Here is a 17,881-nt window from a genome sequence, read left to right as displayed (position 1 = left end):
CTCAAAAAATGAATTAATGTTAAAAAAATGTTTTAAAAAGAAAAACATAAAGACTTCACCAAAAAACCATTTGATTAGTAAGTCACTTCACTACAGTCACAGGATACAAAATTAACATACAGAAATTGTAAATACAGCATTTCTATACACTAATAATAAGCTATCAGAAAGAGAAATTAACAAAGCAATCCCATTTATAATTACATCAAAAAGAATAAAATACCTAGGAATAAATTTAACCAAAGAGATGAAATACCTATACTCTGAAAACTCCAAGATGTTGATGAAAGAAATCAAAATGGAAAGATAATCAATCCTTATGGATTGGAGGAATTAATATTGATAAAATATTTGTACTAACCAAAGAAACCTGTAGATTCAATGCAATCCTCATCAAAATACCAGTGCATTCTTTACAGAACTAGAACAAAGAATCCCAAACTTCTGTATCCATTCAGCCATCCACGAACACTTATTATTCATCTATAAAATACAAGGAAATTCTATTTGTGACAACATGGATGGACCTTGAAGGCATTATCCTAAGTGAAATAAGTCAAACAGAGAAAAAGAAATACTATATGATCTCACTTATATATGGAACTTAAACAAAAGTCAAAGAAAAAAAGATCAGACTTGCAGTTACCAGAGGCATAGAGTGGGGGAAGGGTGAATTGGAGGAAGGTTGTCAAAAGACTCAAACTTCCAATTATAAAATAAATGACTACTAGGGATGTAACATAAAACATGGTGACTATAAATAACACAGCTGTGTGAGATATAGAAAAATTGTTAAGAGAATAAATCCTTAGAGCTGTCATGACAAGGAGAAAAGTGTTTTCCTTCCTTTATTTCTTTTCTTTTAATTGTATTTACTGTATTAATATGAAAAGATAGATATAGATATTAGCTGAACTTATTATGGTTATCATTTCACAATATGTATAAACCAAGCCATCATGCTGTAGGCCTTAAACTTACACAGTGATATAGATCAATTCCCTAAAACCAATAAAAATAAATGGGATTTTCTTACATAAGATTATAGGAGAATAATTGAAATTTGTGTAGGATATGGGACATTTCTTTGTTGCGTATACTGTGTCATTTATTGAAGGAAATATTGTATTCCTGGATCCTACCTAATAAAAGTCACTTTACCACTTCCCAATCATTATGATATCCAATTCCACATCCTCAAAGTTCCAAAATATTCCTAAAAGAGGCTTTATACTTGGTAAGATCCTCTGTGCTAAAAAGAAATATAATTATATGTATGTATGTGTGTATACATATACATACATATACTCAGATCTTGAAGTTATATGTAACTTATGAAATATATATATGATATTTTAAAACTGAAAATTGTAATTTTAGTTTTTTGAGTGAGAGTAAATAGTGTTGAACAGCTTAGCAGTTCCTGGTATCTACTGATTTTTATGATGGTAAAGTGACATAGTTAATATAAAACTCATATTTATTCATTTTGTACTCTTTAAGCCTAACAACTAAACATTTTATCTGGTTTTTCTCCTGTCATATTCATAATCTATATGATAGTTGCATTATTGAACTCATTTTACAGAGGAAACATTTTCTAGAAGGGCTAAACAACTTGTCTTATCATACAGCTGTTGAGGTATGCCACCAGGATTTCAGCCTAGGCATTCTACACCAGAGCAAGCACTTACCACCTTACTATATACTGCAGTAAATGTGGTGATTTATTTTGAACATTTTGAATCATCAAGAACATATTAAATTATGATTATTCTTTCAGAATTCAGGTATATAATAATTTATCTCAAATAAATCATACACATAGATATATGTATGTATGTAATTACAATATTGTAATTACTGCATGTGTTGACACAATATAATTCCCAGGAATAGGGGCATGGTTAAACATACTGTGGTTCATGAATAAGATAGAGTTCTTATATGACAATCAAAATTATATTACTGAATATTTACTTATAGGAAAACACAAAAAAATGCATTTTTCTAATAGCATGGTGTGTATATTATACTCACATGATTGCATCAATTGAATGTAAGAATGTGCAGATTTTAATCTCATATTGTGTTAATCCAGTGGATTTTAACTATCCTAGTATTGCTGAATTTTCTAATTTTTCTATACATTCTACATGTTTTTCTCTGAATTTCTTGTTTAACAATAATAAAAAAATTATTAGGGACTTGGAAAATATCATTTTGAACTTCCATATGTAAGCCATATTCTTTATTTGAAAATCAAAAAATTTTATCTATTTTTTATATTGTGTTTCACTGATGAGTTTATCTTTATATTATTTTGATTTTCCTTTGTTGAACTATATTGAAAAGTATATTTATCATATAAATAATAAGTAATAAGTAAAATAGCACTTCAAAAAATGGAGAAATGAATGAAACTATTTCTAATTTTATTTTACAAAACTACATTTTGCGTTTAAAACTACATTTCAAGTGTAAAAATATACCCCTTCTTCTGATGGTTCTGTAAGTTTTTGAGAACACACTGTATTTAACTATCCTTATTCCCACACTAGAATTCTTAGCACACAGTAGGCATTTATTCATTAACTATTTGTTATAGGAATGCATACATAAAGTATTACTGTACCATTTAAGCTATTTTTAATGTTAAAGGTAAATACTTTTTTCCTCAGTATATTAAAATCAGTTTTGTTTATTCCCTCTGGATTCCTTCAAGGCTTACTCTAATATGATATAGCTATAATACAGTGTGGCACAGTTCTTTAATATTTAAAATTTTTATTAATAAAATATAATTTAACCAATAATGGAGGCAAAAATCCAAGGTAATGAGAGCATATTCAGTCACTCCACAGATCTTTATTCAGTGCCTTGTGTTCAAGGCAGGAGGAGAATTCAGAAGTAAATAAAACAGCTTTCCTCCTGTGTTTATGATTTAGGCTAGAGAAATGATACCAATACATAATTAACTACAGTAGAAGATAGAAAGGGATGAGAAATGTAAAACAAGCGCACACTGCGTTCTCAGTTGCTCCACTAAGCAGTCCTGAGAGGCTGGGCACGGTAAGGGTTTGGCGTGAGAAAGGAGCATGAGTCCTGATGCAGAGACCTGCGATGTCTTTATAGAACTGTCAGGATGTCTTTTAAGTTATTTCACGCTCACAGGTGAAGTGTGCCCTCAGGGAACACATTGATAGTATGCTTAACTAGCCCTTCGAAAATAATTTAAAATAGTGCACTTGTTTACTAAGGAGTAAGCATTATTTCATTATATGTGATCAACCATAGTGTCCTGTACTTTGATATTTTCATGTATATATGTATGTATATTAAGTTCATGCATACTTTTATGTATGAACTTAATATAAAAGTGAATTACAGGTAATTTCCAAATTTTAAAAAAGAAAAATATTACTAAGAGTTTACTTTCTTTAATGTAACTACTTTTTATTATTTTGGCACATTTTCTTCCAGCATTTCGTCTTGTTAACTAGAGTATTTAAGCCCTGGAAGGGACATTACGTGTCATTTTGCCAATTCTTTTTTTAATTTTACAGGGAGCCAGTTAGGAGGTATTGAAAAAAAAAATCATTTGAATTGAGCAGAGGGCACAGAGGCTAAGTGGCTTGTTCCAGGTCATGATCTTAATTATACCGTGATGGTGATTCAAGGTTAGAGTCTCATCAGGCCCCTCACTATCCACCCTCCACCACCACAGGGCACATGCTCCCTCAGTCATCCTGGCTTTATTTTGAAAAGTAATTTTTCTGGACAAAGTAAGCATTACCACATCTGTCTTTGCCCTAGTCTTTATTTTTCTGTCTGTTTCCCGCAAACTTAAAAAAATGGCTGCTAGTTTTGTCCTTTGTATATTTTCTAAAACAAACACTGAAAGAAATACTACTCACTCCCCTTTTGCTCCGTCCTCCCACAGTGGAGGTGAGGCAAGGGGCTGGGGCTGGGGTACCCAGATGCTGCAAAAGGTCTTGTTGCTGGTGGGCATGTTGGGTTCCAACCTTTTTGAAAGGCTTTGACCAGGCAGTTTGGGCCTGTCACATCTTGTTTGCATGGCTATTTTTAGCTCAGTTCCCCTCTTTTTCCAAGTACACATATTAAATTGTAGGAAATAGTGCTTCATCATGAAATCTTATAAAACAGAAACTGATCCTTATTAGATGTAAACTTTGTTTAAGCTAAAAATTACTTAATATCCCTAGGGTATAGTAATGACTTTCCCCCTAAAGATTGAAGTATAATGAGGTAAGAATGTTTTCATAATACTTAGGAATTTTTATAATTGTCCTCTGTATTGTTTGACTGTCAGTTAAATTAGAACATTTGATAATTGTAGGGAGCTGATAAGACTTTCTATTAAAGGTATGTCATTATGTTAATCTCAGTTCAAATATAGTTTGCCTGAACCCTGTTTTGATTATATAATATTAGAATAAATTAACCTGTTAAATACGCTTACCCTGGAACATTTTAAATGCCTTTAATGTTAACATTAGTTTAAACAAGGATGTAAATCATGTACTGAAACTATTGTTGTCTTTCTTTCTTAAAGTCTTTAAAATCTGCAGCAGATATTTCTATATAAATACAGATACTTCAGACTTAAAATCAACTGATGAATACGATTTATTTAGCTTATCATTATTTGTATATTGTGGTAAAATAGTGAGTGATGAATTTAAAAAAATGTAGAGGTTCCCAGATTTTATTTGATGGGCAAATACCTGCATACTGGAGTTATTTAGTAAACATATTGACATATGCTTATAAAAAACTGCTTATAATTTTATGTTAAAAAATGATCTTGGTAGCATGTTGTAAATAATTGATCTCTTTCAACAATTTTAACTCTCTTTATTTATGCATGGGAAGGACTCAGTGACTGTGAATACTACACATATGTTTTTTAAAAAATATTTTGTAACATTTATTCCCTTTTGAAAGACAGATTGGAGTGGGGGAGGGGAGCGAGCGAGAGGGAGACACAGAATCCGAAGCAGGCTCCAGGCTCTGAGCTGTCAGCACAGAGCCCAATTCAGGGCTCGAACCCACAAGCAGTGAGATCATGACCTCAGTGGAAGTCAGATGCTTAACTGACTGAGCCATCCAGATTCCCCTACATAGTTTTTAAACATTCACATCACAATCATATACTGTCCATTTTTGGTGGTATGGCTTGGCCTGCCTTCTTCTTTTCAGAGTAAGTTTGACAGATGTCTATGCAAAAAAACGAACTATTCCATCTCACCTTATTTAAAAGAAAGGTTCAAGGGCACCTGGGTGGCTCAGCTGGTTGAGCTTCTGACTTCAGCTCAGGTCATGATCTCGCAGTTTGTGGGTTTGAGTCACATGTCGGGCTCTGTGCTGACAGCTCAGAGCCTGGAGCCTGCTTCAGTGTGTCTCCCCCTCACTCTGTCCTTCCCTTGCTTGTGCTCTGTGTCTCTCTCTCTCAAAAAATAAATAAACATTAAAATTAAAAAAGAAAAAGAAAGGTTCAAAACTTCATTTATTCAATACATATTCTGAGTTACATGCTATAGTACTTACTAGGAACCTGTAGCAATGAAGTGACATAAAAGAATCACAGAATAGGCTGAACAATGAGTGGATCTCTTTTGAGCCAATTTGTAGGTGGATTTATAGGACCTCTGAACTAAAAAACATGCAAAGCATATAATGTTTGGCACCATAAAACATTTGTGCTTTTCATGGTTACAGAATTAACCTCCACCTGACAATCTTTCTAATGGGCACTTACAAGAGACTTTAAGAATAAAATTTAAAGGCAGAAGAGGGAAATGTATACAAGACATGGATGAGAAAGGAATTTTATGGTAGATGCTGGTGCCTAATTATTTGTGAAAACATCACTGTACGATGTCATGGGAAAAAGAACTATTTCTATCTTTTAAAAACCTGCTTAAATAAATTATAATTATGTATGATAGTGAATAACTATGTATGATAGTGAAACAGTTCTTCCACACAATAGAATATATTGAAATGTGTTCTTCCACATCTGTTCACTGTTTAAGAATAACATGGTGTTTGTGATTTGGGTTTCTGGCTTTAAGTTTGATGTTAATCAGAATTCTTCAAAGCAAACCAGTGTCCGTTTAGTGAACTAGAACTGCACTCCAAACACTGTATTATTAGGAAGCAAATGGAAAAATAATTACACTTCTCATGTGTTGAATGTTTCCTATATGCAAAGCACTGTGCTAAATGATTTACCTAAATTCATGTAAGCAATATTATTTAATCCACATAGAGACCCAATGGGCCACATGCCATAAGAACCATGAATCACAGAAAGGCAATATTGTTAAAAGGCAGAGCTAGGAAGTGGTAGTGTTGTGACATGAAATCAGCTCATGATTTTTGACTTTTCAGCCCATGATTTAAAATATTTAATATGATGTAGAATATTAAACATGTAACCTGTAAAAATAGATCAGAATAAAAGATTCAAACAATAGTTTAAAAAGAGGGACAACATACACAATTATTTGGATTAGAATCTTTGTATATTGTAAATAGATATAGTATTTTTATTGGCAATTTTAAGTCTTAGTAATCAATAAAATCTTTTTTTGGGGGGGTTTAGTTCTTATGGGCCAATAACAATGACCAGAGTTACACTTTATTGATTATTTTTTGTTGTTTTAAGAAGAATGCAATATTTGCTCATAATCAAAATCTATTTAAAATTAGAAAGGATAAAGAGGAAAAGTTATTGTTTTACTCAACAAATATTTACTGAATCTTTAAGATCACCTATAAATTAAACCATAAAGATAACTTTTATATAGTTTTTGCTGTATTTTCATGTTTTGCTTTTTTAAAAAATATACTTAGTCTCCCTTTTTCCATGGGGGGAACCTTCCAAGATCCCCAGAGGATGCCTGAAACTGATGATAGTACCAAACCATATATCTACTATGTTTTTTCTACACATATGTACCTGTGATGAAGTTTAACTTATAGAAGTTTAATTTATAGACACAGTAAGAGATTAACAGCAATAACTAATAACAAAAGAGAATGATCATAACAATATGCTGTAATCAAAGCTGTGTGAATATGGTCTGCTTTTCGTGCTCTTAAAATAAACTTACTGTATTGTACTCACCCTTGTGATGATGTGAGATGATAAAATGTATAACTGGTGAGACGAAGTGAGGTGAATGATATAGATGTTGTGATATAACATTAAGCTACTATTGACCTTCTGAGGTGTGTCAGAAGAAGGATCATCTGCTTCCAGACTGCAGTCAACTGCAGGTAACCGGAATTACACAAAATGAAACTGCAGATCAAGGCCAACTACTATAGTTGTTATGATAGGGTATATACAAATTATACATGTACACAGGAATTTTAAAATAATTTTTGGGGATTATTAAAATAATGTATTCTTATTATGGAAAATTCCAAAAATGCATTGAGAAATAATTATTTAGAAATAATCTGTTGATTTTTGTGTGTTTTTATAAATTGTATAATGGCTTATAAGACATTTTACTAACTGCATATGTTAATAATGTTAAACACATTTGTATATATATATTTTTATTATACTTAAACCAAGAATATCCACATGTCTGAATGGAATACGAGAATGAAGAAAGCAATGGAAAGATATTATTAGCTATGGGACAGTGTAGTAATCTTTCTTGATTGAATGAGTGATTTGGGTCATTCAACATGAGTCTAAAAGACACAGAAGGGCATCAGTCACAATTCCCTATAAAGAAAATGGCCAATCTGTTTTTCTATGCTCCTCTGCTTATGTTCAAGGACAAAATTTGGTAATACAGCAGAGTATCCAACTGTGTAAATAGTTTAGCCATTCAGAGAAGTTCTAGAAGCTAATAGAACTCATCATTGCCTTTGCTAGGCTCAAGTATTTATAGGAATGACCCTGACTTATCCTACAAACCTAAATTACTATTGATAAACTACAAAACTCTTAAAGCTTCTATTTATGCAAACTTGAAAGTACTTCCAATAAAAAACAAAGTAAAAAAGGAAATATGGAATACTTTCTTAGCATCTGGCATTGGAGCATGTACCACAGAGCTTAGAACAGTCTGGCCTAAAGGGTGAAACACCAGAAAGAAGACTGTAAAGGGCATCTGTCTCCTGTAGAGCAGAGATGGGATGACTCAACTGTACACGTTTAAAGTATTAGATTATGGACATTGGATCTAACAGGTTTTATGTACCAAGCTGTGACACATCCATCAAAAGTATCCACTATGATGTCTGATGGATTATCTTTCTAATTTAGTTACATTAGAAGATTGCTAAATTAAATTCCAACTGGACTTAATGCTAACAGAAAGGGCAATGACCAGAAATATCTTCAGGTAGGACACATTCCAGTGGAACCACAGTGCCCAGAATAGGTAGGAGACCTGTGCTGAGTCCCACCCAGCTGCGGTCCTGAGCTGGAAAGAGAAGATAACCCATGTGTGAGGAGAGGAGCACTGAGTTAGGCAGGGAGTCTAGGTCCAAGTTTTAGGGAGAGACCTAAAAGATCTTAGCAATCACCTGTCTGACAAATTCCATCTAAATTGTAGATTAAAGGATGTGGCCTAAGAAACACACTTCCTAAGACAGGGAACGCAACAAAAACAGGAACGCTTTTAGGAGAAAAGTTGGATCAGGCCACAGGAGTGTTTTCACAATATGTGGTCCATCAAGACCCTTAATTTGGGGCTCTGAATCAAATAAGGAAAAACCTATAACATACAACTTTTCCATTCCTCAGTTTAGTTTTGATTACTCATTCCATCTGCTAAAGTCTGTCTGAAATAATTTGAAAATGATTTAAGTGCTCACATACCCTGCAAAAGTCTTTCTGTCCCCGTCATAAAACTTGAATGCACATGAAGCACCTAGGTCAAAATCCTTTCCCGCAAAAGCCTACAGCAATTCCCCACTTATCTTATATGTTCAGACAGCTTTTTATTCCAGAGATTTCTGACAGTTATGGAGAGAATCGCCCAGCAAACCTCATTACCCAGCTTCATCAGTCATCAGCATTTTTGCAGTGTTTCAGAACCTCCCTTGTGCTCTCTGCACTTCCTTCATCCTTGTTCAAGTTGCATGCTCTCTAGTCTGGACCACTTAAAGTCTCTTAGTCTTCCTCTTGCCCACCCAACAGTCTGTTTTCCACACAAAGTCAAAAAGATCTGTAACTGTGGAAGTAAGATTATGCTATTCCCTTGCCTAAAATTTCCTTTGCCTTCTCTTTAAATTAAAAAAAAAAATTCAGGACACTAATCAAACCCTGGGAGGCTTTTCTGACCTGTCTCTGGCCTGCCTGTCTCATCTCTATCACACCAGTTATCCCAGGCTCTCTGGCCTCCTTTCTTTTGTTCAACTCCATCAAAATCATACCACTTTAAGGCTTTACACTGTTTCTTCCTCCTATAGACCTTTGTCTCTAGATCTTTCTAAGCCTAGTTTTTCTTGATAATTAGGTCTCAGTTCAAATGTCCCCTCTTTAAGGAAGTCTTCGACACTCTTGCCGATCAAAAATGTCCTGCTCTTTGCCGCCAGTCTCTCTCTAAGCCACTTGGTTTTCATCCTGGCTTTTATCACTATCTAGTACTGTATTACTTTTCTGTGTATGATGCAGCTCTAACCTCCAGAACTATGGCCCCATGACAGCTGGAACCTTGCCCTTGTGTTCACAGCTGTATCCTATGTTTCTAGGATAGCTGTGGCTTAGCACTGGCTGCACATTAGAATCACCTGGGCAGCATTGACTAATATGAATGGGGGGAGGGGTGGCTCCCTGACTCCCAGGTGATTCTTTTTTTTATAAATAGTTTATTGTCAAGTTGATTTCCATATAACACCCAGTGCTCATCCCCACAAGAGCCCTCCTCCATGCCCATCTCCCCCCTCCCCCCACACCCATCAGTCTTCAGTTCTCATCATTCAAGAGTCTCTCATGGTTTGCCTCTCTCCCTCTCCCCCACCATTTCCCCCCTTCTTCTCCCCCAGGGTCCTCCGTTAAGTTCCTCCTAATCCTCCTATACATGCAAACATATGGTATTTGTCCTTTTCTGCCTGACTTATTTCACTCAGCATAACACCCTCAAGGTCCATCCATGTTGCTACACACGGCCAGATTTCATTCTTTCTCATTGCCATGTAGTATTCCATCGTATAGATAAACCACATCTTCTTGATCCATTCATCCGTTGATGGACACTTATGCTCTTTCCATGTTTTGGCTATTGTTGAGAGTACTGTTATGAACATTGGGGTACCTGTGCTCCTATGTATCAGCACTCCTGTATCCCTTGGGTAAATTCCTAGCGGTGCTATTGCTGACTCCCAGGTGATTCTAATACAAGGCATTAGCTGAGAAACACTGCCTTAAGAAAACACCTGTCATGTATAAGATACTAAATAGCTCTTTATTTAAATGAATGAAGGCTCAGCTCCTACTTCATAGACACCAGGTACCAAAATTTCCAAGAATTTAATTTTGAATACACCAGTGGATAATTTATCAGGAATATGTTTCCTCTGAATTTTCAAGATGACTTTGGTTCTGCGGTATTTATTGGTACAGAGACAGGGAGAGAGTAATTGTGTTTCCTGTTTTTTCATAACTGGATGAGGAAATCTCTGTCTGGTACTAGTGCTAACCATTTGTTTATGGGTCAGATGCATTAAATCATCTGATAAGGAGGGTTCTAAACTAACTTTACTAGCAGGCTTTTTCCCAGTCCAGCAATCTTACTGCCCAGCTCTCTGACTCTTGATAAATGAGTTTGTGAGAAGCTACCCTTGCAGAATTTACCACTACTACACCTATGATCTTACACATCCCAGAATGGAATATTCTAGCAACAGTCCCTTTCTTGACTCCCTTTGTTCCTGGCTGGGTTGCAATATGTCAATAGATGTAGGATGAACATTACTTTTACGTTGAGAAATGTAGGAAAGCACTTTCTAAAAAATCGGGAGCCACAAAGCAGAGTAACAGTCATTCGGTGTTCTGGCAAGGACAGACTTCATGCTCCTGCTGTCTTCTTTGTGAATACTTGCAGTTGTGTGATTTACAGAGAACATTATAAAACACACTGCGACTGTGACATTTCAATATTCCTGAGGCAAGTACTAGGTAGGTAGTAATAGACAGACAGATACAGATAAGTAGAATTTTTTTTTTCATTTCGCAGATTGGAAGACAAGGAATTCTATCAGTTTATGGATAGTCTTATTTTCATATGTAATTGATGGTCTCATCAATTACAAAGAATGATGAGCAAGAGATGATGATTGAACTTTCTTCATAAACCAATGACTGCAATATAATTTTTCTAGGTAACCTCAAAACTTCAAGTGTTCAAGGCTGTCCTTTTCTGCATGCATTTTTAAGTATGATGAAAATGTGGCATGATAGCTTTTTAATCAAAGTATCTGTTTCTTTTTCCAACATAATTGACACTTCTAGAAGTTGAGTAAAATGAGTTTATTTTTAACAGACACAAATAGTATGAAATATAAGTGGAAAAATAAGAATTATAAAATAAAACATACATACAGTTGAGTCCATGTTATAAAACATGCTTTTATTAGATCTGATGCATATAATTTTCTCCATGAATCTATAAGACAGAGGGTTTTCTGGACTTAATAATTCTGATATTTGCAGTTTTTTCCATATGTGACTTATGGCCCCTTAAAAATCCATTAGCGTTTTTTATCTATTTTATTAAATTTTACATTTGAAGCCTCAGGTTGTTATTCTATAAATGTGAGAGTAAAATTCCCAGATAGGACTATTGATGATAGAAAGACAAGTCCTCAGTTAATATTCTTGGATTGTTATTTTTTCATTTATAAAGATTAATGACAAATATTAATTATATAATTGAGAAGTATATACAAAATATAGAAAATTCTCATTATTAAGAGACTCTTAAAAGGAGAGAGAGGAATAAAATGGAAGTATTCAGTTTTTATCATAAGGAGCATAATGGACAAACTCTGATTGCATTGATGATTATTTATTTCATGAATGTATGACTCTATGCACTTTCACAGACTTGTATCTTATTTTCCAGCACTACTTTTCTCTTATATTGGAATTAGAATGAAAGTGTCATGTGTCAGAGACTGAGGTTCAGACCCCAATGTTATTACATAAAATCAAAAAACTATCATAGGGAAAGCAAATACCTTACTTCTCCAATAATTTGAGGTATCCGTTTTGAACAAAATCATCCTTTATGAAGAAGATACAATAGTATCAATTGAGTTCCTTAGTGACACTCAAAATTTATTGGAGCTCCATATCCTCGAGTAGTCAGATGAAATGAGAATGCTTTGAATTTAATCATTAATTGTTCCTCAATCCTCCCTTAGGAAAATATTCATTATGAGATAGGACTTGATAAGGTAGATCAGGGATTTTAAATATGAGAAAAATCAAAAGAATTACTTTGTGTGGCATTCATCATCTTCAAAAATGTGCATATTTTAAATCACTGGATTTCAGTCAAGACTTTGCATTCATACTAGAACTAGAAATGTTTTTATAACATGCCTAGAGGAAAATTCTTTGTTATGGCTTCACTGAACACTCATTAATTTTGTAACAGAAGAGGGGAGTTGATAGCAATTTTGCACCTATCTGCAGATGCATGAAATGTTTAGTCATTTTAAGGTAAGAAATTCTCACATGTCAACATTTCACTGAATTTAACAAAACTGCTTCATAGTTCTATAAGGAGAACTTAATGTTTAATAATCACAGAAATCAAATTCTCTGTTAATGAACTTGATTTAAAAATATAAGCATGCAAATAAGTTATATTTTTATTTTAAAATATTTCAAAAGCATAGAGAAACAGAGACTAATGTAATGAGCACTCACCTACTCACTATCCAGATATAACTTTAAAATTTTTGTTTATATACTTCTTTTTATTTTTTCTCTCTACTTGTTTCCCCTTAACAAGGTCTTGATATAAAGCATGTGGAATAAGAGTTCCCTGAGAAACTGTGTATATATGGTTCTGAGTAGCCCTGGCAGATGGATAGCTAGAGCCTCAGTGTGGTCCTGTCACTCCCCACCCCCAACCAGTGGGGCTAATCAGTCACACTCTCTGCTGTGCCACAATTCAACCCAGGTTCCCCCACCAGCTCTCTGGCACCATCGCAGGCACCACCTGATCTCTTTCAATCCATTCTTCACACTTCACCCTGAACTGGTCTCTCAAAAATGCAAAACTGATGGCACCATTCCCTTGTTTCCAAGTCTCTTGAATGTTGCCTAAACATTGCCTAAAAGTGATGTGCATAGGTAATGAATGAGTCATTGGGGTGGGAGAAGAAAATTTCAGGAACTTTATTTGATTTAATTTCTTATAACTTCTGATATTTGTACTTTTAATGTGTGCTTTATGATAAGTAAGTTCTCCTATACATAGATAAATATGCATATCTTGAGGGCTTCATGCTATAGAGGTACACAATAAAAGATTTCAAAGACCACACTGGCTTTGAGAACAAAATTCAAGATCCTTCCCAGTCTGGCCTGGACACTTTTCTCTACACTCCATTGCCTTCTGGTCTCCTACCACCTTGACATTCTGAACCATTTAACTTTCCCTGGTCCTGCCTCAGCACACTGGTTCCCTTGCAGAGAAAAGACTTGCTCTCTTGATTGAAAACCCCCTCCATATACATTAAGTAAATCCATTGGCAGTATGGTATGAAACATTAAGATTTCTACAATCACTCCATCCCCTGAGTTCCCATAGCCCTTTTTCAGACACTTTGAAAACCTCTAGCACAATACATCATAATTTATATATTTATACATATCTGTCTCCTAAATTCTACTTTGAGCTACATTAGGTGGGAGCCATTTTTCATTAATCTTTGCATCTGTGTACTTGCACAGTGTTGTATATGACAGGTGCTCCATAAATACTTATGAATAAGTGGATAGAAATGTGGGTCTGTATTATATAGATACTACTACTACTTAGAAACAACACTAAGGAAATCGATATATAGCTTTAAGTTTAGTCAGTGTACATTGACTCCAAGAAGATGATAGAATGCAAATATAAGAGGTTCCTTTGAGAGGGCTCTAGATACCCACAGTTGGATTTTCAATGCTCAAAAAATTAAAGCATAATTTAAATACTCTAGTGAAGAAAACTTCACTACTCTTGTTCTTTATAAGTCTTGAGGAATTTCTTAGACCTGAGGCGATTGAGGCCCCCATTTTCCTTTTTGCCATAGACCCCAAAGACATAACTTTTAGACTATCATATCCACTGTGGCCACTTTCATTGTATTCCTATTCTTTTCTCAAGACTGGTTGTAGAGTGAGAGGCTCAAGAATATATATACATATATATGTATTTTATATTTTATATGTATTAAGATATAGATGTGATGATATATATGAAGATATATAAATACATATAATGTTATCTATAAGAAAATGCTATGTATTTTAATTATATATAATAATAAAAATACATAATTTAGTTGAGATTTTACATTCTGGAGTAGAACAGTGGAATAATTTGGGCTCAATCTCACCTCTATCACTATTAGTTGTGTGTTTTGGGACAAATTATTTACTTCCTTCAACAGAAGTTTTCTTATCCATAAAAGAAAAATTTTGAAAAGAGCATTTGTAGATTGAGTAATGCCAAATAGTTAAGTAACATAGCATAGTGCCTGGAAAAAACAACAACTGGTAATTGTTGACAACTTTCATTATTGTGCTTCCTAGTAAACATAACTACCTTTTTAACTTAATAAAGTGAATTTTTAAAAATTTTAATTCCAATTACTTAACATAAAGTATAGTATTAGTAATATTAGTTTCGGGTGTACTCTATACTGATTCAGCACTTCCATCCATCACCCGGTGCTCATCATAACAAGGGCACTGCTTATTCACATCAACTATTTCACCATCCACCCTCTCCTGCACTGCTGGAGGGAATGCATACTGATGCAGCCATGGTGGAAAACAGGTTCCTCAAAAAGTTAAAGTTAGAACTACCTTAATAAAATGGATCTTAAGGTGAACTAAAAGCATACTAACCTAGTGGAAAACATCCCCATGACTCCTTTCCTTTCTTTATTCTTTTTTTCCTCTGGGTGGAACATTTAATAAATAAATTTTACTTTTCTATATAGTCAAAACAATATTACTAATTTCAGCCTCTGTTAGGGACGCCAAATAAATTTCAGTCCCCAGCTACATACAAATTAGATTCGTTAATACATACAAATTACCTAAAAGAAGGCTTGACACATAGTGAGCACTCAAAAAAATGTTAGCTACAATTGACTTTTTTACTGACAGATTTTTAACCTATTTTCCATGAACACAATATGTGTAAAAATAAAAACATATTTTAAATTGTTAAACAAGTATGTTTTCTCCAACAAAACTGTAATGAATAGAATCTGTATTTTGTTTTAAAATATTAATCATTTAAAAATGACATTTGAAAAACATATTGTAGGAAAAAAACCTGCTACAAAAGACTATTGAAAGCAAAATATTGAGGATACATAAATTTTATAAATTTAATGGGACATTGCAATAAAAGTGCTACTGTGTAACTAGTGATTTTAATGAGCTTCAGTTTCTTTGAAAAGACCATTATTATGAACAGGATGCCCATTTCCATGGTAACGAGCAAAACACCTCTTAGCTTTTTGAAACATACAAAGATAATTAATTAAGTTTTCTTTATTTCTTTTCTGCTCATACTCTAAAACAATAATAAAAGAGGGTTTTCCCCATTTGTTCACCAGAGTTCCAATATAAAAATCTAAATCCAGTGAGGTGAAATCAGTTAAGACCACTATATTGAGGGATTTAGAATAAATAGGTCCTTGGTCTGCAGAGATTACTGGCCAGCTAGCTTCTAAGATCACTTCCTTAAGACAGTCAATTAAAGTCACAATATTTCATCTTCACCTAAAGATATCACCAGGTAAAGATAGAAGTCTGACTTTTGCTAAATGTCATTGAAAATAGCTCTTCTTAAGGCAGAGATACCTGAGCAACTTGCCTAGTTAAAAAAAAAAAAAAGTGTAACAATGTGAATACTACTGTTAAGCTCTTGGTCTGGAATTCCAGTATATAAAAGTACAAATTTTCCATTACCAACCAGTTGTTTATTAATTACAAAATGAAAATATTACATATATAAATGGAATTTTCATATATTATGATCTATGTCATATGCTATGATATACAATATGGAAATACTCTATCTGAAAAATATGTCTGAACATGTTCTATCTATCATCTAGCCAGCTAGCTATGTATTTGCAGAACAATTTCTCCAGGGGGGGAAAGCTTATTTAAATAATTTAGGGCCACATTTTATGCCATCAAAATACACTACGATAAGCTGTAATTAATATTGTGATTGTGATTTCAAGAACTGCTGGGTGCAGATGTGAGCATTTTAGTGTCTTTTAGCTCTGTAGAGCTGGGCCTCTTGGAGTGCCCGGGTGTGCTGCAGGATGCAGTATGAAAAGGGTCAACTAGCAGGGGAAGTATGGCCCAGTGAAAGGCTGTTGCTTCTGCCTTTTGCCTCTGTGTGTTACTGCCCCACTACAGACATGTGTAAAGAAAAAGGGTGGAGGGTCTTCACAAGCAAGGGAGAAAAGTCCCCAGAGAGGAACAGGAATATTTTCAGGATCCCAGATCATTGAGCAATACTCAGAGCTGTTCACAAGCCCTTTAACACACTACTCTTTTATTCATAAAGAACAGTTATGCTCTGTGCCACCACACAAATTTCTAATTGACTTCCAAAAGGGATTTGGTTAAAAAAAAACTTTTAAAAAAGTTTCCTGCCGTCTTTTGTTTTGTTGTTTGTCAGTTTGGCCTTCACAAAGTAGAACAAAAGCAACCCATGTTTTTACTTTGTGAGGTGCCAGAATGATAATTGCTGGACTATTTGCCACATCCTATGACTCAGTGTGCAACTGTAGGCCGTGCCAGAATGTCTGAGTGGAGCCCATTCTGGTGTAGGCCATGAATTTCTGGGCTTCGGGATGACTGGCATGGATGACAGTCTAACTACTGCCAGCCTTTCGGGACTTTAATTCACACACGACTCTTTGAACTCATCCTAGAGTCATTTGTAATGTTCCCAGAGGCCCCATCTTGACTGACCTTTTTGAATCTTCTCAGTAAATATTTTCTGATCTGGCTGCTCACCCACTGGATAGCTTCCAAGGGCCTTGGAATTGGCTCAGGGCCTCTGTTGGTATGGGAGCACATCCTTGTATTCCAGAATGGCATGAAGCAGTAGTGTGTCTGTCATCTTCAGGAGGGTGGTGGAAAGTTGTTGATCACTTTATATAACTACCTCATTTGGAAAATGAAAGCAACCCAGGAAGTAATTTTGTCAAAGGTTGTGTTGTGTGAACATATCTGACCAAAGTGTTGAATAGCCAAGTTGAACAAGGTGAGGTTTTTCTAGAACAGCATTAAAGAAAAAAAAAACAAAAAAACAAAAACAAAGCTTGTAGACCTCCTCGTCTTCCTTTCATATTACACACTTCCTGGTTAGCCCAAGAGCATCAGTTGGGAAACATAGTCTTCCCTTAAATAACAACACTTATGTTTCTCTACTATGGTATTATCTTAAAAAATAAAATGAAGGAGCGCCTGGGTCCAACTGGAATCAGTTGGTTAAGTGTCTTACTCTTAATTTCAGTTCAGGTCATGATCTCAGGGCTCATGAGTTCAAGCCCCGTATTGGGCTCTGCACTGACAGCATGGAGCCTGCTTTGGATTCTCTCTCTTCCCCTTTCTCTC

General features: G+C 34.6%; 1 protein-coding gene across 2 annotated transcripts in view; it reads left to right on the top strand.

The window, feature by feature from the left end:
• Positions 1-17,881, top strand: part of IQCM (IQ motif containing M) — a 503,262-nt gene that overhangs the window by 370,649 nt on the left and 114,732 nt on the right. The gene's annotated exons all lie outside the window — the stretch shown is intronic.

The sequence above is a fragment of the Crocuta crocuta genome, unplaced genomic scaffold, assembly GCF_008692635.1.
Source record: "Crocuta crocuta isolate KB4526 unplaced genomic scaffold, BGI_CrCroc_1.0 scaffold345, whole genome shotgun sequence".
NCBI lineage: Eukaryota > Metazoa > Chordata > Mammalia > Carnivora > Hyaenidae > Crocuta > Crocuta crocuta.
This window is presented reverse-complemented; position numbering and strand designations above follow the sequence as displayed.